General features: G+C 39.2%; 1 protein-coding gene across 28 annotated transcripts in view; it reads right to left on the bottom strand.

The window, feature by feature from the left end:
• Positions 1-27,088, bottom strand: part of PTPRD (protein tyrosine phosphatase receptor type D) — a 2,222,737-nt gene that overhangs the window by 1,791,641 nt on the left and 404,008 nt on the right. Inside the window, exon 4 of one of the 28 annotated variants that reach the window (XM_089678100.1) lies at positions 964-993. The exons of the other annotated variants lie outside the window; for them this stretch is intronic. The gene's annotated coding sequence lies outside the window, so the exon portion shown is untranslated. The remainder of the gene's footprint in view (positions 1-963; positions 994-27,088) is intronic. 28 annotated transcript variants of the gene reach the window in all.

Here is a 27,088-nt window from a genome sequence, read left to right as displayed (position 1 = left end):
CCACCTCTCTTCAGAAGTGCTGTTGCTTAGGCCCCAAACCTTGGCCTTTGGCTTCCCCTGGACTCACCTATTCGTCTGGGTTCTTTCAGTCCTCCAGATTCGTTTATCTGTCTCAACTCCCTCAGCCCTATGGACACAGAATCTGTTCTTTCCAGCATTGAGTACAGTCTCTTGAATGGAGCACTCCTGTCTCCTAACAGAAGCTCTGAGCTATGGTCAGGTCCTTTAATATAAGGGCTGTGGGCACCTACACTCACAGCCTACCAGTCCCCTGCAAGACTTGTACACTGGGTTAAAGACTTTTTCCAATATATACATATATATATATATATATATATATATATATATAGGGGCAGACTGACCATTTGGAAACTCGGGCACTGCCCAAGGGCCTGGGGTCAGTAGGTGCCCCCATGAGATGCCCCTGGTACCTTTTTCATAGGCTTTTTTGAGTTTGGGCAAAGAGTTGTCATGAGTTGTCAGTCCGCCCCTGTATATATATATATATAATATGTACAGTGTATATATGTATTCATGTGTGTGGGCTGTTAGCCCAGCTGGCAACAAAACCCGCATATGGTCAATAGTCAGTGATTTAGTATATCATTACTCTGGTATGAAATGTAGCAAATTATGACAAACATCCAACTTAACTATTATTTTTAGGGTCTACTGCATGTTAACATTATACTGCTTAACGGCTATCCTCAGTAACAGTGTTTTGATGCCTACCAAAGCTAGGACATTCAATCGCAGATAAAGCAAGGCTTATTTTTAAAATAAGAAATGGATGTTCAAACCTTAGAATGTGATGCCTTAAAATAGATGAAATGGAAGCTACATTTTTCATTCTCACAAAATCTTTTTCCCTGCAAAGCACAGGTATTTCTTTCATTAAAGATACATGCAGCAGCAAACACAATGACTTTGCCTTACAAAGACGTGTCAAAGGCATATACTCACTGTTGGTTTCTTGTTAGTAGAAGCTCATTTCTAGAGAGAATAAAAGCTGACAATAGTAATTGTAAGCACAATTGTCACGCAATGTGTTATTTGTACACTATTATTTGACTTACTGTTCTTTAAGCACATACAAACATTTAGAGAAACATGACAAGGCATATTGTCATATATTGTTGTATTTTCCTGTTGATTCAGATTCAAACTTAGGAGGGTAGATGAGATACAATAAGATATAATGGGCCATTACACTTTGACAGTACCGTACTTTATCATGCGTAAGATAATATCCAGTATACTCAATGTAAATGGACAAAATAGATTTCATTAAAAAAATCCTATTAATGCATTTTAACATTTTAAAACTGTGTTTCTATGCATGATTTGCAACGGTACAAAGGGGCATCCATATTTAGTCCTACTGTATTCAAGCACAGCTTCATTTTTTAATGCTATATAATACATTTTACTTCTCCTTCTCACAATGCCTAGGAATCATTCAGTTAAATGAAAATGATACACTTCTTGTATGGCCTATACAGAGATGTGCAAGAGAGGTGGAGGTACACTGCCAGTGACTGCTTATGAGGCTGAGATTAGCAATGGGCTGGGGCAAGCAGAGTTAATACTGCCCCAGAGTATTAATATTCTTAACCCTAGAGGTTAATATTGCTCTGTACTAGTACTGCTCTGCTGATTTTGTGCTACTGATTGTTCGTATACTTTCCTGGCCAGCCAGGATAAAAGACCTGCTGCTTAGGAAGGTACATGCTTGTTAGGAAGGATGGGGAGTTTTATTTTGTGGACACTTTTGATTTAACGGCCCTAGGCATTTGCTCAGTTTGCCCATTCCAAACACCAGCCCTGCTCCCTGCCTAAGCTTATTTGGTGATCAGCACAGCCAACCCTACTCACTACTCTCATGCCAATGCTATAGTCAATGCGACCAATCCTAACCTCGGAAACCATTAAGCAACTCATTCACTCCCTTATTATATCACGCCTTGACTACTGTAACTCCCTCCTCACTGGCCTACCTCATTCCAGTCCATCATGAATGCTGCTGCCAGACTCATTCACCTTACTAACCGCTCTGTATCTGCCACCCCTCTCTGCCAACCCTCCACTGGCTCCCAATTGCCCAACGGATAAAATTCAAAACACTAACACTGACGTATAAAGCCGTTCATAACACTGCCCCTATTTACATCACCGACCTTGTCTCTAAATACCACCCAAACCGTACTCTCCGTTCCTCGCAAGACCTCTTACTCTCTAGCTCCCTTGTCTCCTCCTCCCATGCTCGTCTCCAGGATTTCTCAAGGGCTTCACCCATCCTCTGGAACTCCTTACCCCAATCTATCAGGCTATTGCCTACTCTGCTCACTTTTAGGCGCACTCTGAAAACCCATCTCTTCAGGGAAGCCTACCCCGACCACAGCTAATGCTGGAATCCTCTACTCTTCCTATCACTCCATCCCCCACAGCTAATTACCTCTTGTACCACTATCCCCACCCTCCTAGATTGTAAGCTCCAAGGAGCAGGGCCCTCTAATCCCTCTTGTATTGAACTGTATTGTTACTGTACTGTCTCCCTCCATAATGTAAAGCAAACTGAGCAAACTGCCGGCGCTATATAAGTCCTGTATAATAATAATAATAATAGTCATTCTCGACCTAAAGGAAAAAATTTGATAACTCCACTGTGCTGGTGGTGCTCTTTGATGGTAGAGGCCCAGAGCAATTGTCCTTGTAGCACACCCCAGAAAGATCCACTGGTGAACCTAGTCTTATTCCTCCAGTTAGAGCATACGCAGTCAGACACATAGAATTTCCTTCACTTTTCCACCAATTCAAAGGAACAGTCTAAGGCAGGGGTGGGCAAACTTTTTGACTTGAGGGCCGCAATGGGTTCATATATTGGACCCGGGGGCCGGACCAAGAGTAGATGAATGATGTGTATGTGTCATCCATAGTAAGTATAGTAATATTCCCCCATAGTAAGCATAGTAATTAATCCCCCATAGTAATTAATCCCCCATATAGTAATTAATCCCCCATATAGTAATTCATCCCCCATAGTAATTCATCCCCCATATAGTAATTCATCCCCCATAGTAATTCATCCCCCATATAGTAATTCGTCCCCCATATAGTAATTCGTCCCCCATATAGTAATTCGTCCCCCATAGTAATTCATCCCCCCTATAGTAATTCATCCCCCATAGTAATTCATCCCCCATATAGTAATTCATCCCCCATAGTAATTCATCCCTCATATAGTAATTCATCCCCCACATAGTAATTCATCCCCCATATAGTAATTCATCCCCCATATAGTAAGTCCCCCATATAGTAATTCATTCCCCATATAGTAAGTCCTCCATATAGTAATTCATTCCCCATATAGTAAGTCCCCCATATAGTAATTCATTCCCCATATAGTAAGTCCTCCATATAGTAATTCATTCCCCATATAGTAAGTCCCCCATATAGTAATTCATTCCCCATATAGTAAGTCCTCCATATAGTAATTCATTCCCCATATAGTAAGTCCCCCATATAGTAATTCATCCCCCATATAGTAAGTCCCCCCCCCTGTGTCAATTCACTTACCTTTGGTCCGCGCGTTCCTCTCGTATTCCCGCGCCGTTCTGGTCTTCAGGGAGGACTGTGAGAGGAGTTCGTCACGCTGCCCCGCCTACATCCTGACAGCTGCAGAGTCCTGACGTCCGAGAGGAGGGAGGGGGGTGGCCATCCGAGAGGGGGGGCGGCCATCCGAGAGGAGAGGAGGGGAGGGGAGAGGAGGAGAGGAGGGAGGGGAGAGGAGGAGAGGAGGGAGGGGAGCGGGCGCCCGGCACACAGGAGAGCCGCATCTAAATTTGTAAAGAGCCGCGGCTTGCCGACCACTGGCCTTGCGGGAGCCTAGCTCCGCGGGCCGGATTAAAAGGTCCGCCGGGCCGTATACGGCCCGCGGGCCGTAGTTTGCCCATTGCTGGTCTAAGGGCATCTTTTTTTTTTTTTTTTTTTTTTTTAATATAGAACTTGAATGGTGAAGAGAGAAGCATGGGAAACCCCACGACTTAAAAAATGGATAGCTTAAAGCTCTTTAACTATCTTGCTGAACTGTGAAAATGGAAAGACAGCAGATTTAACGTGGGTGGGCATTCCATAACGGCACCCAAAATAGTTGCTATAGAAAAATGTTCAGGTATGCATTATAGTGATGATTGAATAATAAAATCAAAATGGGTGATAAGCAACAAAAATAACGCGCAATACTGGCTGCAGTATAGCAATGAATAGAGGAAACATACAGTGAATATGTGAAGGTGCAGAAAACTGCACCTAGTGGTATAAGAAAAGAAAAGACACCCAAGTTTCAAAGTCCAGTCCACAGCAAAAGGAATGTGCCAGTAAAAAGAAATAGACCACCAAGTGCCCAGAGCCAAATGTAAAAACAAAATATAGGCAGCCAAAGCATGAACCACCATGAGTTAAGAGCTCTCATTGTAATATTAAATACTGTAGATATTTGAATCAAAATAGGCGATAAACAACAAAAATAAAGTGCAGCACTGGCTGAAACCTAGCAGTAATTAAAGGAAACACATGGTAAGCTTGTGAAAGGTACACAAAACTGGACATGGTGGAATGAAAAAAAAAAATGAAAGAAACCAGTGAAAAGAAGTAGACCACCAAGCACCTGAAAGCAAATGCAAAAAACAGAATACAGACAGCCAATACATAACCCACCTTGAATCAAGAGCTATAAGCCAAACTATTGCTTCTTAGTATCCTCGTGGAAAAAATAACCCCCATCTGCCTCCAATTTGCTTCCACTACTTATCCCCAGGGGCTAATTGCAGGTCCCTCCCAACACCATGTGTTTGCAGTCAAAGAGGGGAGGCACTCAACAACAAGGCGGTGTCCACCACCATGTGGGTAACATGACTCCACAAGTGCAATTCCCCTCAAGGCTGCAGCATGATGAAACAGGGTGCACTAGTGTGATGACTCCGCAAATGTGCTGACATCACACACCAAGTGCAGACGTGGTGCAGATGCAGCGCAAACCCCGCCCTTGTCATACAAGGAGGCATGGGCAGCCAATAGAGGCATGAGCCTCCGCAACGCATCGCAGCTCCTGGGATGAGGCAGACCCCAGCCATCAATCGGAAAATAGAAATGTTATATTAAGGTAGTTTACATAATCTGTAGTAATACAATACAATCTAGTCAATATATCACACTGTCATTATTATACATTTGCATGGTGCAGGAGACCAGGGTGTCTTCTACCCAAATTAATGTAACAAAATAGAATGTGACGTGGTGCACCCAGTGATGTGTCTCCATACCTTTATTAATATATCCATTCAACCAATTTATTTGTCCATGGGAATTTGATAGACGCACATTACATACGACCAATGAATACATAGTTTCTACCATTGTTGTTTAATAAATGAATAAATAAACTTCTAATTGCATACAAAAAGCAGATAAAATGGTAACAGGATGATTTTTAATGAATCCATATTAATGCATTTCATACATAATATACTGTTGACCATATACAATCCCGATGTCAATACATGATTACACTAAAATTGCATTCAAAAACTACTAGAGGGTAAAAGATCAAGTATGTAGCATACCTAATGATATCTCGTACTACATAAAGTAATCCCAACTCCAAGGGCCACCAGACACTATAATACTTACAAATCAGATAAAAACAGATATGACAGTATTTTCAAACGGTGATCGCCAGGGGAGTCTCACCCGGGAGCCGTGGAAGTATGATTCAGCGAGAACCCAAGGAACAAACAGGAAGCAAATTCCCAAATGGTGATTGCCAGGGGAATCTCACCCGGGAGCCATGGAAGTATGACTCAGTGAGAACCCAAAGGGACAAACATGAAGAAGATTCAGTAAGAACCCAAGGGGACAAACAGGAAGCAGATTCGAAGAGAACCCAAGGGGACAAACAGGAAGCAGATTCAATGAGAACTCAAAGGGACAAGCAGGAAGCTAATTCAAGTACTCCTTCCAGAGATAAAAGCTACACACAGTCACTGACTCTCTAGCACTGGGGTCATTTAAAGCCACAGGATCATGGTTGCCTCCTACCAATATCCACCAGGCTCTTCTCAGTAAGGGAGATGCAGACTCACACTACCATAGGAGAGCTGGACTCTTTCCCACTGACTTCCTCCTGGCACTCTCCAGCAAGCTCCTCCAGACCCAACTTGATTCTAGGACTTCAAGTCTGTGAATAGGCCCCCCAGCTAAGCCTAGCTGGCACCTCAATGTCTTCCTGATGACTCACTTCTAGTGTTTTTGGCCCAGGGGCAGAGCCCCCTTCACTGAGGTCTCCTCTAGCAGGCCTGGACCCAGGTACTCTCTCCTTGCACTCAACCTTCACCTATTAAGGACTTTTCATCTACCTAATGGGCCCACTTCCCCAGCATTGGCTGGAGTCCCATAAATGTTTGAAGCAGTAGTCTGTGAGACATTGAGCAGCCCTAAAAAATCAACCACAGCTGATCTGATTACAGAGGAGCCAGCTAAATTTACCTATCAGCCTACACTACACTAGAAGGGTACTACACCCTATTTGTCCCTCTTTAGTAACCTTTTCCTTTTTATATCAAAGCATGGCAGTATGTATGACATTAATACCAGGGTCTGACACTATTCAACCTGCTGATGTTAGATACTGATAACACCTGCTGATACCAAAAACTGACAAAAAACACTCTGCTGATACCAGAGAATGACAATACACACCATGCTGATACCAGGGACTGACAGTACACACCCTGCAAATATCATACACTGACAATATGTATGGCACTTATACCAGGCATTGACAATATAAAACCTGATGATATCACATACTGACAACATACAGCTCACTGATACCAGAGAATCACAATGTGCATTCCATTGAGACCAGGGACTGACAACCCACACCCTGCCAATGCTTGACACTGATAATATGCTTCCTGATGAAACCAAGAACTAATACATAATATCAAAGCTGAAAATATGTACCTGACCAATACTAGGTATTGAAATATGCATCCAACTGATATCAGAGTCTGTTAATACACACTCTCCAAGTACTGTAAATTTACCTTCTGCTGATGCTAGTGGCTGACAGTAAACACTGTTGCCAGTGAAAGATAATGAACGCCTCAATGACACCAGAAACAAATAAGCATTCTGCTAAGTAGCTAATCTGACAGGATAGATAGGGAGGAGAGATTACCCACCCACAAATCACAAAATGACCTTAAGCAGTTCTGCCTCCATGATGTCTAGGTGTTCTTTTTATTTTATCTGGGTTTTTTGAGAAGGGGGACGTGGTCACTTGAAGAGGCAGGCCATGTGGCTGTGCTCTGATTGAGTTTTTATACAGAGCTAGGTGAAAAGAAGACATTTAAGTGTTATCTGAGCTCCCCCCACCATGCTACATTCCTGCGTGACATGAGATGTACCTGATATGTGATTATAAAGCAAGATGGTGGAAATATTCCAAGGGGAAAAGTGCTTTTACACCCACTTGTAGTAATAAGGGGTCAAACTTTTCTGGTGAGTTCTTGGAGATGAAGGGAGTGTTGCAAAGTAACACATGGTGGTGGAGTGGAGTGGTGTGGAATATAGAGTGGTTTTATGAGTAATGAGGAATAGTTGTAAAAGTTGAGCACTGATAGAGACATAACACCTGGCACTTCAAAGAGCATCAGACACTTTATAGCATTTTGAAGCACTGGTCACTTTACAGAAGATTGTGTTATCAAATTTTGGACAAATTTTGGACACTTTATAATTTATTTATTTTAGACACAATGCAATTTGTGTATATTGAATGGTTTATTGATGCTTTAATAATTTTTGATGCATTGTATTGTAATTGTTCTGTATATATATATATATATACTGTATATATGTGTGTATATAAACTATATTGCCAAAAGTGTTGTTACATGCACATGAACATTAATGGCATCCCAGGCTTAGTCCGTAGGATTCAATATAGAGTTGGCCCACCCTTTGCATCTATAACAACTTCAACTCTTCTGGGAAGGATGTCCAAAAGGCAGTCTCCCACTCTAATTCATCCCAAAGGTGATCTATCATGTTGAGGCCAGTCAAGTTCCTCCACCCCAAACTTGCTCATCCATGCCTTTATGGACCTTGTTTTGTGCACTGGTGCGCAGTCATGTTGGAACAGGAAAGGAACATCCCCAGACTGTTCCCACAAATTTGGGAGCATGAAATTGTCCACAGGTGACAACCTATCATGGTACCATGCTTGAATACACTGAGCTCCTGAGAGAAATCCATTATTTCACAAATGTTTGTAGAAGCAGTCTGCATGCATAAGTGCTTGATTTTATACACCTGTGGCCATGGAGGTGACTGGAACACCTGAATCCAATGATTTGGAGGGGTGTCCAAATACTTTTGGAAATACAGTGTATATATATAAATATATATATATATATTAGTATTTAGTTTGATGGAGGGGGGATTATGGTGTGGATTTGTTGTGTAGGGATTGGGCTTGGCCCTTTAGTTCCAGTGAAGGGAACTCTTAAGGCATCAGTATACCAAGACATTTTGGACAATTTCATGCTTCTAACCTTGTGGGAACAGTTTGGGGATGGCCCCTTCCTGTTCCAACATGATTGTGCACCAGTGCACAAAGCAAGGTCCATAAACAAATGGATGAAGAGTTTGGGGTGGAGGAACTTGACTGGCCTGCACAGAGTCCTGACTTCAACCCAATAGAACACCTTTGGGATGAATTAGAGCGGAGACTGCAAGCCAGGCCTTCTTAACCGACATCAGTGCCTGACCTCACAAATGCACTTCTGGGAGAGTGGTCAAACATTCCCAAAGACACACTCCTACACCTTGTGGACAGTTGAAGTTGTTCTAGCTGCAAAGGGTGGTCCAACTCAATATTTATGTTCTTAATGCAGCTGGCGTCAGACCCACTTTTTCTTTTATAGCAGTGTCCCTGTGGAACTACCCTTTTCAGTTCTATACCAGTCTCTTGATGACACAATCCAGTAATGACAAGCATTAGAGGGAAGTTATGCCCATCAGTCCTGAAAAGCTTCTGCTAAGCTAGAACAAACTTTGCCTCAGTAAATGTAACATCCACAGAAATATTCTACTGTTTCTAATCAGGAAATATCTTCTAAAGGAACATTTTCATACTGATTTGAATGTTTAGCTACCACAGAAAGAGACCCCTTTTGCCCCATGTTTCAGTAACCAGCCTCAATATGTTTGCAGATTGGCTGCAAAAAACTGTTTTGCTTTGATTTGATCTATTTTATTAAAAGTATATAATACATTTAGAAATTATTTTGTACCATTCAACTTAAAGTAGAATGATGTGAAATGAAAAAAATGCTAGCATGCAGGCTTCTTATTGCAGAAGAGACCTGAAATGTCTCTTATGCAATAAAATAAACCTACCTGCCTGTCTTCTGTAAAATATACATTGTGTTGCACATGCACAGTTCAGTTTACACTCTGTCACAGTGCCTGTGTGTCCCAGGCAAATGAACTCCTATGCATGGGCGGGAGTGGCGTAATCCCCCACTGGTCAATCAAGATAGCCAAAGACTAGCAGCTGAAAGAAACTGGGAGAAGTTGCTGGCATTGGCGAGGGACCTTGAGGATGTAAGACCATTGAAGCAGAGGTAAATATGCCTCTTAACTTGGGTTCTGATTTAAGGAAAAGCATTCTGATTGTAATCAGGGACTAATGAATCAACACATAAATAGTCCAGCTGTACATACTACATTTTAGAAAAGGAAAATGTTAGTGTAGACTTGGACAAATCTTAAAAAAAAATTAGTCAGCTCCAAAAGGTTGGGAGCTAGCAATTATATGGATTTGATCTGAAAGATTCCATTCACTTCTATGAACTGAATGAGGGCAAATGAAACATGTTGAAATTGACCTTATGCATTCTTAAATCTTACCACTTGCCTACTGGGCACTTTTACCCCCTTCCTGCACAGGCCAAATCTCACCTTTCAGTGGATAGGATTTACATGGGGGGCAAGGACATCCAAACTTGCATCACCCTTCTTTAATTCCTCTCCACATTCCTGATGGATACATATAAGCCAGAGACAGGGAGACCTTCCATTGTGTAAAAATGCATATTAGGCCATAAAATGTATACAACATAAATACATATAATGCACTCACATACTGGTGTGCCAGTCCTGGCACCCAGGATGACTTGCCTAGTACTGTTAAGAAGTGCAGCTCCACTGGCTGTTCCTACCTTTGGTGCTAGTCTGCTTTCCAGCAAGCAGATGTGATGTCATAGGTCAGACACCAATTTGGTGGTCCCTGCCACCTGAATCCATTAGAGGGGAGAAAGGCATAGGCCACATGTTAGAGTAACTGCAAGAGGATGCCCATACATTAGGAAGTACTAGCACTAGTTATTTCATAAAATAATTGGTTCAGATAGTTCTAAAATGTTCCCCCATTTATACTGTGTCACATTAAATGCTCCACTTTTACATTGCATTGCATTGAATGTGAAAGATGAGCTAAATAAGGCCAACTCTCTTATTTGGCATACAGAGAGAAAAACTGGTGCGGACAAATTTTGTGAAATTGTCTCATGTTCATTCTAAAACTGGTGCAGCATGAGGTAAATTTAGGTACAAGTTCTAGACAAGTATATGAATTTGGTGCATTCTTCACCACTTTTTGAAAACATGACAGTTTTGCAAAATCTGCCTAATCCAGTCTTTATGCATTCCAGGATATAAACATTATACATTTTGTGGCATTACTGAATGTGTTGATGCATCTTTAGCAAGCCCTTCATTTGCTATATGCACAGTTATAAGTTCCATAAGTATTGGTGTATTAATGAAATATGTTTACTTGTTATAGCAAGTATTTTTGAAATAAGTTGTTAGATATGTGTTATTAACACAGGAGGTATAGTTTGATTGTCCATATTTTAAAATAGCACACTTTTATGTATACTGTGTATTTTTTCTATATAACTTAATAATTTTACTTATATAAAGCATATATACTTTGATTTTAAGTGTAGTTTGCTAGTGAGTGTATGTGCTAGTAGCCATACATATGCTATAAGTATAAGTAGCAACCTAAGTAGTGACTTACCTTAAATAAAAAAAATAATATTCTGCAATGTTTTTGAGTGTAACTGACTGTTGGTAGGTATTTTACATGCACAATTTATACAGGAACAAAACCATATGAAGTGTGTTCTGATATTATTAGAGAAAATTGAAAAACAGCAAAAGTGACAGGGATGATCCCATGTGCAGATATGCATGCTATGGCTACAGCAAGCATGCATACATGATTTTATTCACCACTGTTCGCAATGAATGTTTCAATGAAAAATACCACTACATACCTTATCTTTTTTAACCTGCTAATTATTGTTTTAAAATTTTCAAGTAAAATGCTAACAATTCTTAGAGAATTGTATTGGAATAAAAGACACACAAGCAACATATTTCAATATTCAACATACATAACATACCAGAATGTCATTACAGGCAATGAACATTAGTGTGAATCTTGCTAGGCCCTGAGCCCCCTGTGTGTGCACATACCTGCTTAGTCATATGAGCCTATGATACAAAAGTTCTATAGAAATCCCTGCACTTGTTGTGCTGTAGCTTCAGAAATGGGAACAACATCCAAGTGCAACACATATTCTGGATCACAGTTAGGAAGAGATGACTGGTGCTAGAGTTTAGAACATAGCTAAAACACTTATTCCAACTGAGGACAGATTCTGGAACTCGATTCTAACTTTTTATATACAGTGCACTATATAAAATATTTTATACAATAGTTAAGACCAGCATTTTCTAATACACACATTGATGTACACGGTTTCCTCATTCATTTTCTCATTTCCATATGCTGGAAATTAAGTCAGGTCATAGAATAGTAGGAAAGAAAAAAAAAACCCTATCTGTAATGATATAGGCTTTAAACAAATAGAGGAATTTTAACTGAAGGACAGTAATTCATTTCAATTAAGCGGCCAGGTGTGCTTCATCATGGGTTTTCAGAACAAATGGAATGTTCTTTTTTCAAATTACAAATTTGCATAATATTTCACATATCCTTACTGTACCTCTCCAGAGAATTTATTATCTTGTGAACACATAACTGTCAGAGGTCTATGACTCATTTTCTCCTTTATTGACAGTGCACTTTATACATTACATTATATTTTGCAAATATTTTAAAATAAACATTGCACTTAGTTACACATTTCCCCTTGAAATGCCTTTATATATGATCAATAAGCTGAAATAGATTTAGCACAAACACATGATGCCAAAAGCATGATAAGTCATCTATTTATCATTTATAAATCCTGAACTATGGACAAAGTCTGCAGCAAACAGATGGAATGTCTATATTTATGTGATTATTTATGAAAGATACACAGTACAACTCTTTAATATCTTCCACCTAGATGACATATTAGCTAGCATTAAAGAAACATTGTCACCCTAAGAAAATAACTTTGTCACTTAGGGAACAAACAAAGCTTGTTTTTGGTAGCATTGTCTTCCAAAATGTGCTATATATTATAAAGACCAAAAGAAGTTTAAAATATTTCTTGCTGGATGTGAGTTATCTCAGAAGTTTAGAGTTAGCAATAAATGTATAGGGCATCATTTTTAGTTGATTAGTTACTCAGCCATTTGAACAATACATTTAGAAAGAATGGTGTGTATTTTTACTGAAATAATATTTCAGGATATTTTTTAAAAGCAGTTTTATACAACTTTCATAATTTTCCAAGTTTGCTTTTCCATTATTTATATTAAAAAATAATATTTTTAATTAGCTATAAGAGGAATCTTTCATAGGCTCAGTGAAATTACTTTACTTTAACAACTGGTAATATAAGATATCAGCTACAAAGGGAGTTCAATGCAATCAATTATTTGGTTGACTTTTAGGGATTGATCTACTAAAAACAAATCTACTGTACTCTTTGCAAGAGAAGTTAGATTTTGAAAGAGAATTTTCCCAGGGTTTAGTAAATGAGGTGAGACTGCACTCACATCCATCATCAAATCATACGCAAATTAATTTTCTTTTTTTAATTTTCCTTGCATATGGTTGAGTATTCTTTGCAAAGTCAAATGTTACCACATTTATTAAGGCTTGGGTGAAATTCCCATGAACAGTGTTACATCCCTTGAAAAGTGAATACCCTGTTTGACTTTAGCAAATCAAACAGACTTGCATTGTGAGACAAAGAATTAAGTCGCAACCAATGAGTAGCTCTGCAAAGCAAGAAAAAGAGTATGCATATGTAAGGACAAGTAATGAGGAAACTAAGCAAAGTTCAGTTCACTAGATGTTCCTGAAACACTTAAAGAAACTAGAAACCCCTGTGCATAATACCAGAACCCCATTGAAGTTCATAAGAGCCAAATCTTGGTCACTGCCATGTGGACATGTACCAATGCAAATGTTATTTAGCAGGGTATATTAATAAGGCTTAAGGAACAACATTAAATATACAAATGTATTTTAAATAACATGTTTGGGTAATGCCATAAATCTGGTTCATCTGTAGGGTGTACTCCAGAAAAAGTCACGTTAGAAATAAAAATGCTGCTAAATGACATTTCCAATCTCTGGCCTGCTTCTGCTGGAAATAAACAAGGGTTCTAGGGTATCCCAAGTGATGTTATGACTATATTTGGTTATTGATGTTATGTGGTTAGTTTGTTGATATTCAGCTGCTGACCAGGGGTGTTTCTGTTGCAGTGAGACCCAAGTGGGAGAGAGTCTTTGGAGTCGGTCATTGTGTTCGTGTCTGCAGGTGATTGAGGCATCATTCATCACAATTGATGATGGCTCTTCATCAATGAATAACATGGTTGACATTGGGTTTACAATGTGCATTTTTGTGTGAATAAGTAACGAGGGGTACTTTTCCACATTCCCCCATGCCTCTTTCTTTTTTGCTTTTTTTTTGCATAGGATCCCCCTTAAAAATCTATACCAGATCCCTATCTAGGATAAGGGTCTGATATGGAGTTTTGGAGGACCCAAAACATTTTTTTTTGTATTTTATGTGTGGAGTCCCCCTTAAAAATACATATCAGACCCTTATCTATTAATGCAGCCTGGGTAGCCCAGACAGGGAGCAGGGTAGTGAGCGTGCATTTCTCCCTCCTGAACCTTAGTGGGCCACAAGCTACGCAGAAAAAAGGGGTCTCCTTTGAAATCCAAACCAGACCCATATCCTAGATAAATAATTCTAGATAAGAATATCCTTGATAAAGAAGATCAACGGGTACTTTTTTGCTGAAAATGTTTCACTTTTCCTAATTAGCAGAACTGATACATAACATAATTAATAAATGTCCCCCACTGTTCTTGAGAAAAAAAAAGCTGTCATTATGCACAAATACATGGCAAAGAAAACTCATTTTGTAAAACTCTTTTAATAAAAAATTTAATAATGCCTAAACAGATATATTAATTTGCCTCTGTAGTAATATATAGCTTATATTGGTCTGTATCATATTATAGTGCTGAAATTGTAGGCAGTTGAATACTAACAAAAAAAACTCAAAAACATCATACAGTGTTGATAAAGAAATTATCTCTCAATAATACATTTGATTTGAAATTGACAAAGTTATATTAAAACCTAACTTAATTAAAGATAAGGCGATATTAAATCAGAACTCAGTTATTTCTTTAATTAAAATGTCCTTGCATCATGATAGTAATCTAATTAAACAATTTAACAATTGTCTTTGTTTTACTTTTATTTGTGATTATATTTTGTTCTCATTTAATTACATAATCTCAACCAGCAGAGTTTAAGCTTCCTCTCCTTGATCATTGTTGGTTCCGAATACAGCTCTAGAACTTTTAATAGCATTTGAAATCTGTTCTAATTATAATAACCAATTTTGCAGTTTAATCTGCTTTTTAAATGTGAAGTACTTGACAACACAATAGATATATATGAATCTTAAATACATTATATTTACTAAATCACATTGCAAAGTTTTGCTATGCAGATATACTGTATACAACATAGACATTTTAAAGCTTCAAGATTATATCTGAAAGTTTCAGGAAATCTACGATTGTATATAAAAAATAAATATAAAAAAAAAGCAACATCAATCAAATAGTGCATTTATTGTTTGAATTAAATGCATACAGACAATAAAAAGTGAGAACGGGGGGTCGAGTCCAGCTGCACATGTGAGCAGACACAGGCTTCAAATCCATCAAATATCCTGCCCTAAACCCTGCTGAAGTAATGCTTGTACCCGCTGCCAGCTACTATAAGCTCTGTATCCTACACATCCCCTTCTTCCAGAGCTACTCAAAATGACAAGATGGAAGCATGGAGTGGGAGCAGTGGATACATGTACCCAAGATGGTAACAGCCCCTCACAGACTCCCATCTCTGAAAGATCTGTGAGAGAAAATGTGAGGGACATTGCTGCAGTTCAGACACCCCAGCCTGGTGCAGGAGTCAGAACTTCAGCTTCCTCCACTGTCTACAGAATGGTTCTCTGCCTTTACATGCAGGAGATGGTGCCACTACGTATCACAGCCTTGTCAATAGACTGGCCAGGTAACACACTGAACCTGTAAGTACTGTCCTTCTGCTCCCCAAACCACTCTGGAGTCCAGGGAGAAAAGCAGGGGCCCTGATCCCACCATGTATTCTCTACAGTTTAGTAGCGTATTGCTTCTATACATACCCTAACTGAGCAAGTTCACGGTGTCAGAGAAGATATCTTTCTGCTCCATAATGATTCGCAAAAAGTGTAGGTATGCAAGTCCACCCTAGAGGGTCACTTAATTGATTTAGAGGACTCAGTAAATCCTCTTCCTCTTGAAAATATACTGTGTTGTAAAAATATTTGGATTGTGGGTCTCCTAAAAATTTGCAGAGGGTGCTGACCCATCTATCTTCGCTGAATGCTGGCTAATGGAGATATTGGGTAAACATGATCTCTCCTCTCTATTCACAGGGTCCCTACCTATCCATACCCTTCAGGCAACCTCCCAAGACCCTGTCTCATATGTCTTAATTATAGAGACAAAGAGAACATCCTGCAAAGAGTGAGAGAACTTAAGGAGGCTTTTTCACCTTTTCACCCAGGTCTTTACATAGAAAATAATAAATACATGTCTTTTTGCAGGTACATGCTTTTATTATATTTTAAAACAGGAACCTAGAAAGCATTGCAACCGTGATCAGCAGATCGGGGGTTCAATGTCAGGCTTTTGCACAGACTGCCTTCAACTCTGTTACCCGTACCTACAGTTGCAAGAAAAAGTATGTGAACCCCTTGGGATTACATGGAGTTTTGCATGAATTGGGCATAAAATGTGCTCTGAACGTCATCTAAGTCACAACAATAGAAGAACACAGTCTGCTGAACATAATACTAAACAAACATTAGATGTTGCCATGGTTTAATTGCACATAACATGTAAACATTCACAGTGCAGGGAGGAAAAAGTATGTGAACCTTTGGACTTAATAATTGGTTGACCCTCCTTTGGCAGCAATAACCTCAACCAAACGTTTCCTGTAGTTGCAGATCAGACCTGCACAACGATCTGGAGTAATTTTGGACCACTCCTCTTCACAAAACTGTTTCAGTGTAGCAATATTCTTGGGATGTCTGGTGTGAAACGCTCTCTGAAGGTTATGCCACAGCATTTCAATCGGGTTGAGGTCAGGACTCTGACTGGGCCACTCCAGAAGGCGTATTCTGTGCTGTTGCAGCCACTGTTTTGTTGAATTACTTGTATGCTTTGGGTCATTGTTCTGTTGCATCACCCATCCTCTGCGGAGCTTCAGTTGGCGGACAGATGGTCGTACGTTTTCCTGAAAAATGTCTTGATAAACTCTGAAATTCATTTTCCTATCAATGACAACAATCCGTCCAGGCCCTGAGGCAGCAAAGCAGCCCCAAACCATGATTCTCCCTCCGCCATGTTTTACAGTGGGGATGAGGTTTTGATGTTGGTGTGCCATGCCTTTTTTTCTCCACACATAGTGTTGTGTGTTCTTCCCAAACAACTCAATCTTGGTTTCATCTGTCCACAGTATATTTTGCCAGTAGTGCTGTGGAACATCCAGGTGCTCTTTTGCAAACTTCAAAAGTGCTGCAATATTCTTTTTGGACAGCAATGGCTTCCTCCGATGTGTCCTCCCATGTACTCCATTCTTGTTTAATGTTTTCCTTATTGTAGATGTGTCAACAAAAATGTTAGCATGTGCCAGAGCTTTCTGTAGGTCTTTAGCTGACACTCTGGGATTCTTCTTTACCTCATGCAGCATTCTGCGCTGTGTTCTTGCAGTCATTTTTACAGGACGACCTTGCCTAGGGAGAGTAGCAACAGTGCTAAACTTTCTCCATTTGTAGACAGTCTGTCTTACCATGGACACATGAACATCAAGGCTTTTGGAGATACTTTTGTAACCCTTTCCAGCTTCATGCAAGTCAACAATTCTTGATCATAGGTCTTTTGAGAGCTCTTTTCTGCGAGGCATGGTTCACATCAGACAGTGCTTCTTGAAACCAGTAAACCCAAAACAGGTGTGTGTTTTTTAAGGTCAGGACAGCTGTCAGCAACACATCCAATATCATCACACTGATTGGAGTCAAGGTTGGCTCCCTCTTTGCTCCAATTAGCTCTGGGAGAAGTCATTAAGCTAGGGCCTCACATACTTTTTCCTCCCTGCACTGTGAATGTTTACATGTTATGTGCAATTAAACCATGGCAACATCTAATGTTTGTGTAGTATTATGTTCAGCAGACTGTGTTCTTCTATTGTTGTGACTTAGATGACGTTCAGAGCACATTTTATGCCCAATTCATGCAAAACTCCACGTAATCCCAAGGGGTTCACATACTTTTTCTTGCAACTGTATGTATGAGCTGTCATTGCAGAGCTGTTGACAGTGTGAATGAAATATGAGCATGATCAGTGCACCTGCAGCAAATTCAAACTACAAGTATGTGTAGTTTATTCATTTACAGGAAACTGTGTATAAATGATGTGGTTGTATGGGTGGGGTAACGGAACCCCCGCCCGATGTCACAAGGAGGTGAGGACCAGGGAGAGTAGGTGCGGGAGATAAAACATAAAATAAATGTACTAGCGAGCGCATAAAACAATCAATAAAGGTAGTAATTCCAGGTAGCTGCTAGCACTGAAGGGCATAGGCAACAGTCCTAATAAACGTAACAAATTTCTATAAGTGCAGCGCTGTGATAGATATATATATATATCTATTCAAATAATAAAGTACTCAGTGCACCACATATAAAGTGCTATTCATGCGATATGTGCAATAAGTGAAAATGAATCAATAATAGTCCATCTTAATTATTCTGGTTTCAATCGATAAATAAATAAATAACGATAATTTGAAAGAAGTCTTTCTTCAATTAGATTGCAATTCAATCTTGTGACCAAGGTGCAGTAGTGCATGTGTCTCAAAAGTAATCCACCAATTCTGATGGGTGTGCACTCACCAGAACTTAGATGTATATAGGCATTGGTTACAATCTGTCACATCTGGGTGCAGGGGTAGTAGATCAGCTTAAGGGTTAATCCAGCATTCTCACAGTAGCGGTGGTGCGTGCCTCTTTGAATCTGGGAAAGATTGCTCAACCACAGGAGCCAAAGGTACTCATACAGTTTAGTATTTATTGTTAAAAGATGGGTAAACATATATCAAAAGTAATCCAGGTGGAAAATACAATAATTCAGGTACCAATATGGCCACCACTCCTTGCCCAGGAGACGATGGCATGACATCAGCAATGTGGCTCCTCCCAACGCATCTTGTTCAACAGTGTGCGTACCCCTGAGGACATGCTGTTGCATTAAACACATTGGGAAACACGCATCTCAGCCCACAGGGTGGGTGTGACAACTGCAGGGAACCTGTATGGTCAAAAAGACCATGTGGTTTCCCGGCAGATGCGTTTTGGAAAAGGTGTACGCATTTTTTTTGTGTGAAATGCTGGTACGGCAGTCCATTCAAATGACAGGGCTGCCATGCCTGTGCAAACATGGACCATACAGCTTGCACTAGTGTGAACCTAGCTTTACTATATTTTTTATTTTAATTTTTTCCAGTTTAGTTTATTTATTTTTGTTAACTAAATATATATATATATTGGAGAGACACCAGCGATCTAAACAGACCTCTAATGTCTCTTTCTTGAGACAGAGACAGGAACTCCCCATGGCTTACCTTCAGCTTCCCATTGTCAGCCAGCCACACTTCCTGCCCTAAGGTGAAGTCAACTGTAGCTGTATGTAGATGAAATGTAGTATGTGTACTTTGTGGATGCACTATGACATGGCTGTATAACCTACAGTAGCTTCACGTATACTTTAAAAAATATAAAGTAATATGATAGAATTTTAAGGCATAAAAACTATTGCTTTCTGTTAAACCCTTTGTTTTCTCATATTGTTTCTCATTATTATCCTTAAAAAATAATCTACAACTATTTGTTTTTTTGACAAAGGTACTGCGAGCATCTACTTGCACATGCTCATTTTATAACTAGTCTTTGCTCATATTAACCACTTGAGCTCCTGAGGATTTACCCCCCTTAATGACCAGGCCTCTTTTTGCTACTCGGCGCTGCACTAATTCAACTGATAATTGCGCGGTCATGCAATGCTGCACCCAAACGAAATTTACGTCCTTTTTTCACACAAATAGAGCTTTCTTTCGGTGGTATTTGATCACCTGTGTGCTTTTTATTTTTCACGCTATAAACAAGAAAAGACCAAAAATTTTGTACAAAAACGATATTTTTTACTTTCAGCTAAAAAAAATATATAGTAAACTCAAAGTTAGTTATAAATTTAGGCCAAAATGTATTCTGCTACATGTTTTTGGTAAAAAAAATCCCAAAGGGTGTATATTGATTGCTTTGTGTGAAAGTTATAGCATCTACAAACTATGGTGTAGATACTGCAATTTACGCCATTTTTTTGCTATACAGCGCTGCACTAGTTTAATGGACAATTGCGCGGTCATGCAATGCGGTACATAAATGAAATTTTTGTCCTTTTTTTAACACAAATATAGCTTTCTTTTGGTGGTATTTTATCACCTGTGCACTTTTTATTTTTGGTGCTATAATCAGAAAAATTTTGAAAAAAAAATTTTTTTTGGGAAAAAAAACTATATTTTCTCAATTCGGTCATAAAAAATATCCAAAAAAACTAAAATTTTGTCATAAATTTAGGCCAAAATGTATTCTGCTACATGTTTTTGATTTAAAAATTCCCAATAAGTGTATATTGATTGCTTTGTGTGAAAGTTATAGCGTTTACAAAATATGGTATAGATAATGGAATTTACACAGCTTTTACTTTCTGACTGCTCATCACATTTCTTGAAGTGCAAAAATACCAGGATAGTACAAACACCCTCAAATGACCCCTTTTCGGAAAGTAGACACCCTGAGCTATCTGCTGAGAGGCATATTGAGTCCATGAAAGATTTATTTTTTTTCCACAAGTTTCTGGAAAATTACAAAACTTTTTTTTTTTTACACAAAGTTGTCATTTAAATGATTTATTTCTCGCACAAGCCATGGGTATATGCGGAATTACACCCCAAAATACATTCTGCTACTTCTACCGAGTATGGGGATACCATGTGTGTGAGACTTTTTGGGAGCCTAGCCACATACAGGAGCCTGAAATCCAATGACCACTTTGAAAGCCTGAAGGTGCGTAACTTCCTCATTACACTTCCTCACTACCTTTCACAGTTTCAAACGCCCAAACATGCCAGGATAGCACCAAATCCCCCCAAATGACCCCTTTCTGGAAAGCAGACACCCCAGGGAATTTAAAAAGAGGCATAGTGAGTATTTTGCAGATCTCATTTTTTCTCACAAGGTTTTGAAATATAAAAAAAAAAATAGAAAAAATATGTTTTTGTTTTTTTTCTTCAATTTCCAAAAATTTGTGGCAACAAATGAGATCTGCAAAATACTTACCGTGCTTTTTATCAACCTGGGGTGTCTACTTTCCAAAAAGGGGTCATTTGGGGGGGGGTTAGGTGCTATCCTGGCATTTCAGAGCCTCCAAAACTGTGATAGGTAGTCAGGAAGTGTAATGAGGAAATAAAGCCCTTTAAAAGCCTGAGGTTGCTTATGTGGCTTGAATAAAAATTGTCCACGTATAAGTGGTACTCCATATGGAGAAATAATGACACCAAGTCCCAAACTATCTTGTCGCTGCTCCCCATGTAGTCTGGGCATCCAGCTGGCTCCACGTGACTATCTTTTCCCTCGTAAATCTGAAACTTATAAGTATAGCCTGTTGTCCTCTCACTGATCTTCTACATCTTGATCCCATATCTGGCACGCTTGCAGGGGAGAAATTATTTGAATGCAAGACGGCCAGAAAAATTAATGAGGGACTCATCAATGCAGATGTTTTGCTGGGGAGTATAGACATCTGCAAATTTTTGGTTATGGTGATTTGAAAGGGGCTGAATTTTGTGGAGCCGGTCAAATTCAGGGTCACCCCGAGGATGACAGAGTGTATTGTCGTTGAAATGCATAAAACACATTATACTCTCATATCTATGCCTGGCCATGGCAGCAGAGAACACGGGTATATGATGAATCGGGTCTGCGGACCAATACAACCGCAATTCATTTCTTTTAGTAATGCCCATGTTTAGGGTTAGCCCCCAAAAAATGTAAATTCGAAAACCGTAATGAGTTTTCATGCGACTGGTCTGGCAAGGTTTGAATTTGGTTTGTCGGCGATAAATTGTTGATCCACAATCAACGCATACAGATGTTCCGTGAAAAACAGCTCCAAAAATCAAGGAGGTATGTGAAAGACCAAGATGTACTAGACCGCTGGTACTCGCCAGTTCACCAAAAGGTAGAGCGGCACTAGTACTGGCACTCTGCTGCATATGAGAGTCATCAAAATTTACCAGCAAGTGCTAACAGAGATCAGGCCTGATTCTGCGAACACTGCGGTTTTGTGTGCAATGTATCAAGTGACAGTGACCTACTGACACTGCACTTGCTGGGGGAGAAGGGGGGGTAAGCGTAGGGGCTAAACACAGGTGCTGGCAGGTGCCGGGGCTGATCCTGTTAACGCTGCATTTTTGGGGATACTATACTAATGTGAACGCTGGTATAGTGCTGATCTGATCAAAGATATTGACCCGTTCAGACACTATACTAGCAATGGAGGTTTATTGTACATGAGCGTGTTCCTGGCAAACAAGGGGTTAAATGTGATGACTGGTGTACTGAAGGGCAATCTGACGCTATCTGGGAGGGGGCGTGAAAACCATGGGAGTGCAAATTATGTATATATATGATTCTGTGCACCCATGCTGCCCTGTAGCAGTATTTCTGCTGTAGGGAGGTCAGGAAGCTGTTACAGAAGAGGTTTGTGTTACGGCACTGCATTACTTTAACTGACAATTGCGCGGTCATGCAACACTGCACCCAAATTAAATTTACGTCCTTTTTTTCTGACACTGGGGGGGAACTGACTTGGGGTCACTGACATCCCCAGTGACACCAATACAGTGATCAGTGCAAAAAAAAAATACTGACACTGTACTAATGGCACTGGGGAGGAAGAGGTTAACATTTTTATTCAATGACAGGGTTAACTGTGTGAGGGGAGTGTTTTACTAGGGGGCGGGGGTGTGTGCTGGACGGGAGACACACTGATCTGGACAGATAAACTCTTCTGTCCCAATCAGCTTGTCAGAAGCTGACAGGGAACTGAAGAAGAGCAGAGCTGTGTGTAAACAATGCAGCCCTGCTCTTTGTCAGTGTTTGCCACTAATTGCCGGGAAACGGCCGGTAATGACTGACCGTGACCCGGCGACTGACATCCGCGCCCGCGATTGGTGACACAGGTAGGGTGGAGGCGCGCCTCGCGCGCGCCCCCTACCTGTTTTGCAATAGCCTGTTTTAAAACGTGCTTTTGCGCAGCCGTGCCACCCTGCAAACGTTTTAATGCAGTGGCTGGTCTTAAAGTGGTTAAAATTCACCTACTAAGTCTTATCAGAAGAGGATGTCAAAGTAAAAGGCATGGTCTGGAATGCTTATTAAAAACAGGATATGGCATTTTTTTGTAAATGAAGCTGTACACCTTTGCTTTGTTGTAAGGAAACCTAGTAAAGTAGGATTATATATTTCTTTCCTTGAGTAAATAAACATTTGTCTATGACATGACATGTTCCATTTCATTTTATTTTTTATGGCACATTACAGCACATCCATATCCATATGGTTAAAGCTGAGTGCTCTAAATAATGCAAAGATTTATTGCAAAGAATAAATAAGATGCCCTAGATGCCTGATACTGGTACTACAAAGTATAGAAATAACTATACAAAGTTCTTGCTTTATGAAAACCAGATTTACAAGTATTATATTGTTTGTTTATTATAATGTCCTATTATGTTTTAACTATTTACATACTACACTCTTAATAATTTAAAAAAAACAAATAAGAAGCAATAAAATTGTCAATAGAGTTAGTGCTTATTTACCTTTTGACAGAAATTGAAAGAATCCCTATTTTCGAAACGTTAAAAAGGTCAGAGGATACTGTCTGTACAAAGATAATTTCTTGGTACACTGGTAGGCTCCATTTACACAAGGGCATGTCAAAACCGTGCCACGATCGTAGCAAAAACTCCCTGCTTTTTCAGGTGCCATTGAAATGAATGGCACCTGAATACGCGAATTAACGTTTTCACATTTTCAGAGCGAGTTTTCAAATCGCGGGTAGATCTGCAGCGATTCCAGCCATGATTTCAAATTCGTTAATGTGAATGGAGCCATAAATGTCTTCTATTCACAGCTTGTATTATGCTTTGTAAAACTTGTAATGTTTGAATTAAAATGTAATAAAAAAAAGTCAGGTGACCAAACTCTTTTCCTAGTTATGTGGAGAAACACAGTGCAATAAAAATAATATAAAGAGGACTATAAGAGGCACTTAAGATAAAAGAGAGGAATCCAAACTAATAAATTAGAAAACAAATTAGAGAATAGAAAGAAATTAATTAACCTTTATTCTGTCAATTTCTGAGAACATTTCTATCACTCAGCTCATGAGAACCCTGAGGAAGTGAGTCTTTCAGAAGCCCCCAAAAAGATTTGGCTTGTACTTATAGATTTTTGTAAACATATGTGAACTACAAGAGCTGATGCACAAGGATGTACAGTAATTAAAGGTGTATAAATGTATAGGAAAAAATAAGCCTGTATTTGATGTACCTGGAAGCCCCAGTTGATGCATAATTCTGCTCAAATGACTATATTGACAGAATACACTGAATGCGGGTATGTGCCTATAAACTCTGGTACATGGTTTACAAGCTCAAGCATATGGATGTAAGCTTGCAAACATAAAACTTCTGTTCAGCTCATTTGGGGATCCTGCCAGCTGCAAATGCAGGCATATTTTATGTTGAATGCCCACATTCCTATACTGAGCCCTATATCTTTGGTTTGGCACCCCCTGCTTTGTATATCACTTTCTATTGAGATGTGGCAGGAATGGGAATGTTTTTACTGTTTCGTGTTGAAAGGTATGTGATGAGACACCTAGCTAACAGGTGGGAAGCCTCACTTTCATCATTCACTGTGTGTGCTGCTAGTAATGCAGAATCATGTCAAAGCTTATTGAGCCTCAAAGAGGGCAGATTAATGGTGCCCACTTAGCTGGTGCTTCTGTGACTGAAGTTTATTTGCTGTATTGCATCAGGTTTCTTTTGGTCACTTGACCATGTTGACTGAGCTTATGCTTATCAGACAACATTTTCCTGGAAACTGTATATACCGCCATAAGCGTTGATACTGTACCTCATGACACGGCAAATAAATTGGCAACTACTTCACATTACTACACATAGAATGCCGAAAATGAGGCTTCCCACCTGTTAGCTAAGTGTCTCATCACACAGCAGAAGCAAAATAATGTTACATCACTTCCACTTTCAACGTGAAACATGTCATCACTTTCATACCTGCAAATCATGTAGTGCTATAGTGTTTCCATTTGTTTTATCTAATATATATATATTGCAAAGTTAACAAGTTTTATTGGTCTTTAAGTAGATTCTTTATATTAAAGTTCAGTTTCTTTATTATTATCATTTTTACCAATTACAGCTCTTAGAAGCAGACTCCACAGAGAACATTATCCTATTTAATAGCTAATAGTATTAAAAAATGGCCCACTATTGTTAATATCAAGGGCCATAACTATCTTAATAATCCAGTCCCCAGGATTTATAAATGGGGCAAGGACGGGAGCCTATTCAGGAAAATTAGGCCATTACTTTAATAACCCTTTGTTTGGACACTTGGAAGATACAATGATACAGTATATATGATACTCTGTAGAGTACAAAATTATGATAATGGTTGCAATCTTATCTTAACACATTCCCGCCCGGCCTATAGCAGATTGACGGCTGGGCTGGACACTCCTCATTGTGACTGGGCGTCATATGACATCCTGTCAAAAGGGGCCATACAGTAGCATGATCTGTCACCGGCTGTGTCCATGGCCAATGACATAACACTACACTGGCCCGTTGCCAGTGTCATGTGACCGCTGTGACCAATCACAACAGATCGCAAGTCAATTGTATACAAAGGATGCCTTCCTGTCATGGCATCCATTGTATACAATTGTGTTGTTAGCTGTGATTGGTCAAAGCAGTCACATGGTACAGACAGGGCCAATCACAGCCCATCTGTATCATATGATGAGCTTTACCCAATCACAGCTAATAACAACAAAAGACTGAATGAATCAGTTTCATTCAGTAACAATGATTGCAAATATCAATGAAATACATTAATATTACAAATCATGTGTAAAAAAAAAAAAAAAATCCTGATCACTTGCCCAGAGTGGTTCACCATTACTATGGAAACATTGTATTGCTTTGGTCACAATGTGTTGAAAAAAAAATAATAGAAAAAATTGAAAAAAAAATTATTAGTATTATTTTTTTAACATACTGTCACCAATCATTGTCCCTGATCACCACCACACCAGTTATATAATAACACTGGACTGGACTGGTAACAATACGTAAAAAAAAAATTAAAAATTGGGAGTTTTTTTTTAAATGTCTACATTTTCCAAAAAATTGTAACAAAAAATTACAACCTCTAAAAAACTCACCATGCCTCTTACTAAATAGCTTGGAATGTCTATTTTCCAAAAGTGGGTAATTTGTGAGGTATTTGTACTATTCTGGCATTTTTGGGCCTCAAGAAATGAGTTGGGCCGTCAGTACATCAGGATCGATCGATTGTCAGATATATATACCATGGTTTGTGGACTCTATAACTTTCCTACGGACTAAATAATAAACACTAATTTGGGGTATTTTCACCAACGAAATGTAGCAGAATACATTTTGACCCAAATTTATGAAGAAATGTTATCTGCAAAATTTTATAACAGGAGAGAAGAAAAATGTTTTTTTTTTCAAAAGTTTCAGGTTTTTTTGTTTATTTAGCAAAAAATAAAAAACTCACTGGTGATTAAATATCACCAAAATAAAGCTCTATTTATGTGAAAAAAAATATAAAAATGTTAATAGGTACAGTGTTGCACGACCACACAATTGTTATTCAAAGTGCAACAACACTGAAAACTGAAAATTGGCCTGGCCTTATTAAGTGGTTAAAAACAGAAAAAGAAAATCTTTCACTTACAGAGTATTTTCACTTTTGCTCAAATTTGAGAAAGCTCCACTATATGTTTGTTGTGTGTTCCCATTACAGTATATTTTAAAAAATATTTCATACCTTTTATATGTTTCCCAGGAGAAGGTCTCATGGCTGATTGTAAGCTTTTCGGAACAAGGTCAGACTCCGTCTATCCCAATAAAAAGGCTAAGGACAGCCTCATTAAGGTAGAATTACTGCCTAACACTAAGCATGTTTAAAAAAATGTTTCATCCCCCCTCCTCCCACCTTTGCAGT

The sequence above is a fragment of the Staurois parvus genome, unplaced genomic scaffold (assembly GCF_062004578.1).
Source record: "Staurois parvus isolate SC_StPar_1 unplaced genomic scaffold, SC_StPar_1.0 ptg000198l, whole genome shotgun sequence".
NCBI lineage: Eukaryota > Metazoa > Chordata > Amphibia > Anura > Ranidae > Staurois > Staurois parvus.
Note: the sequence above shows the minus strand (reverse complement) of the source record. Positions and strands in the feature narration are given on the sequence as shown.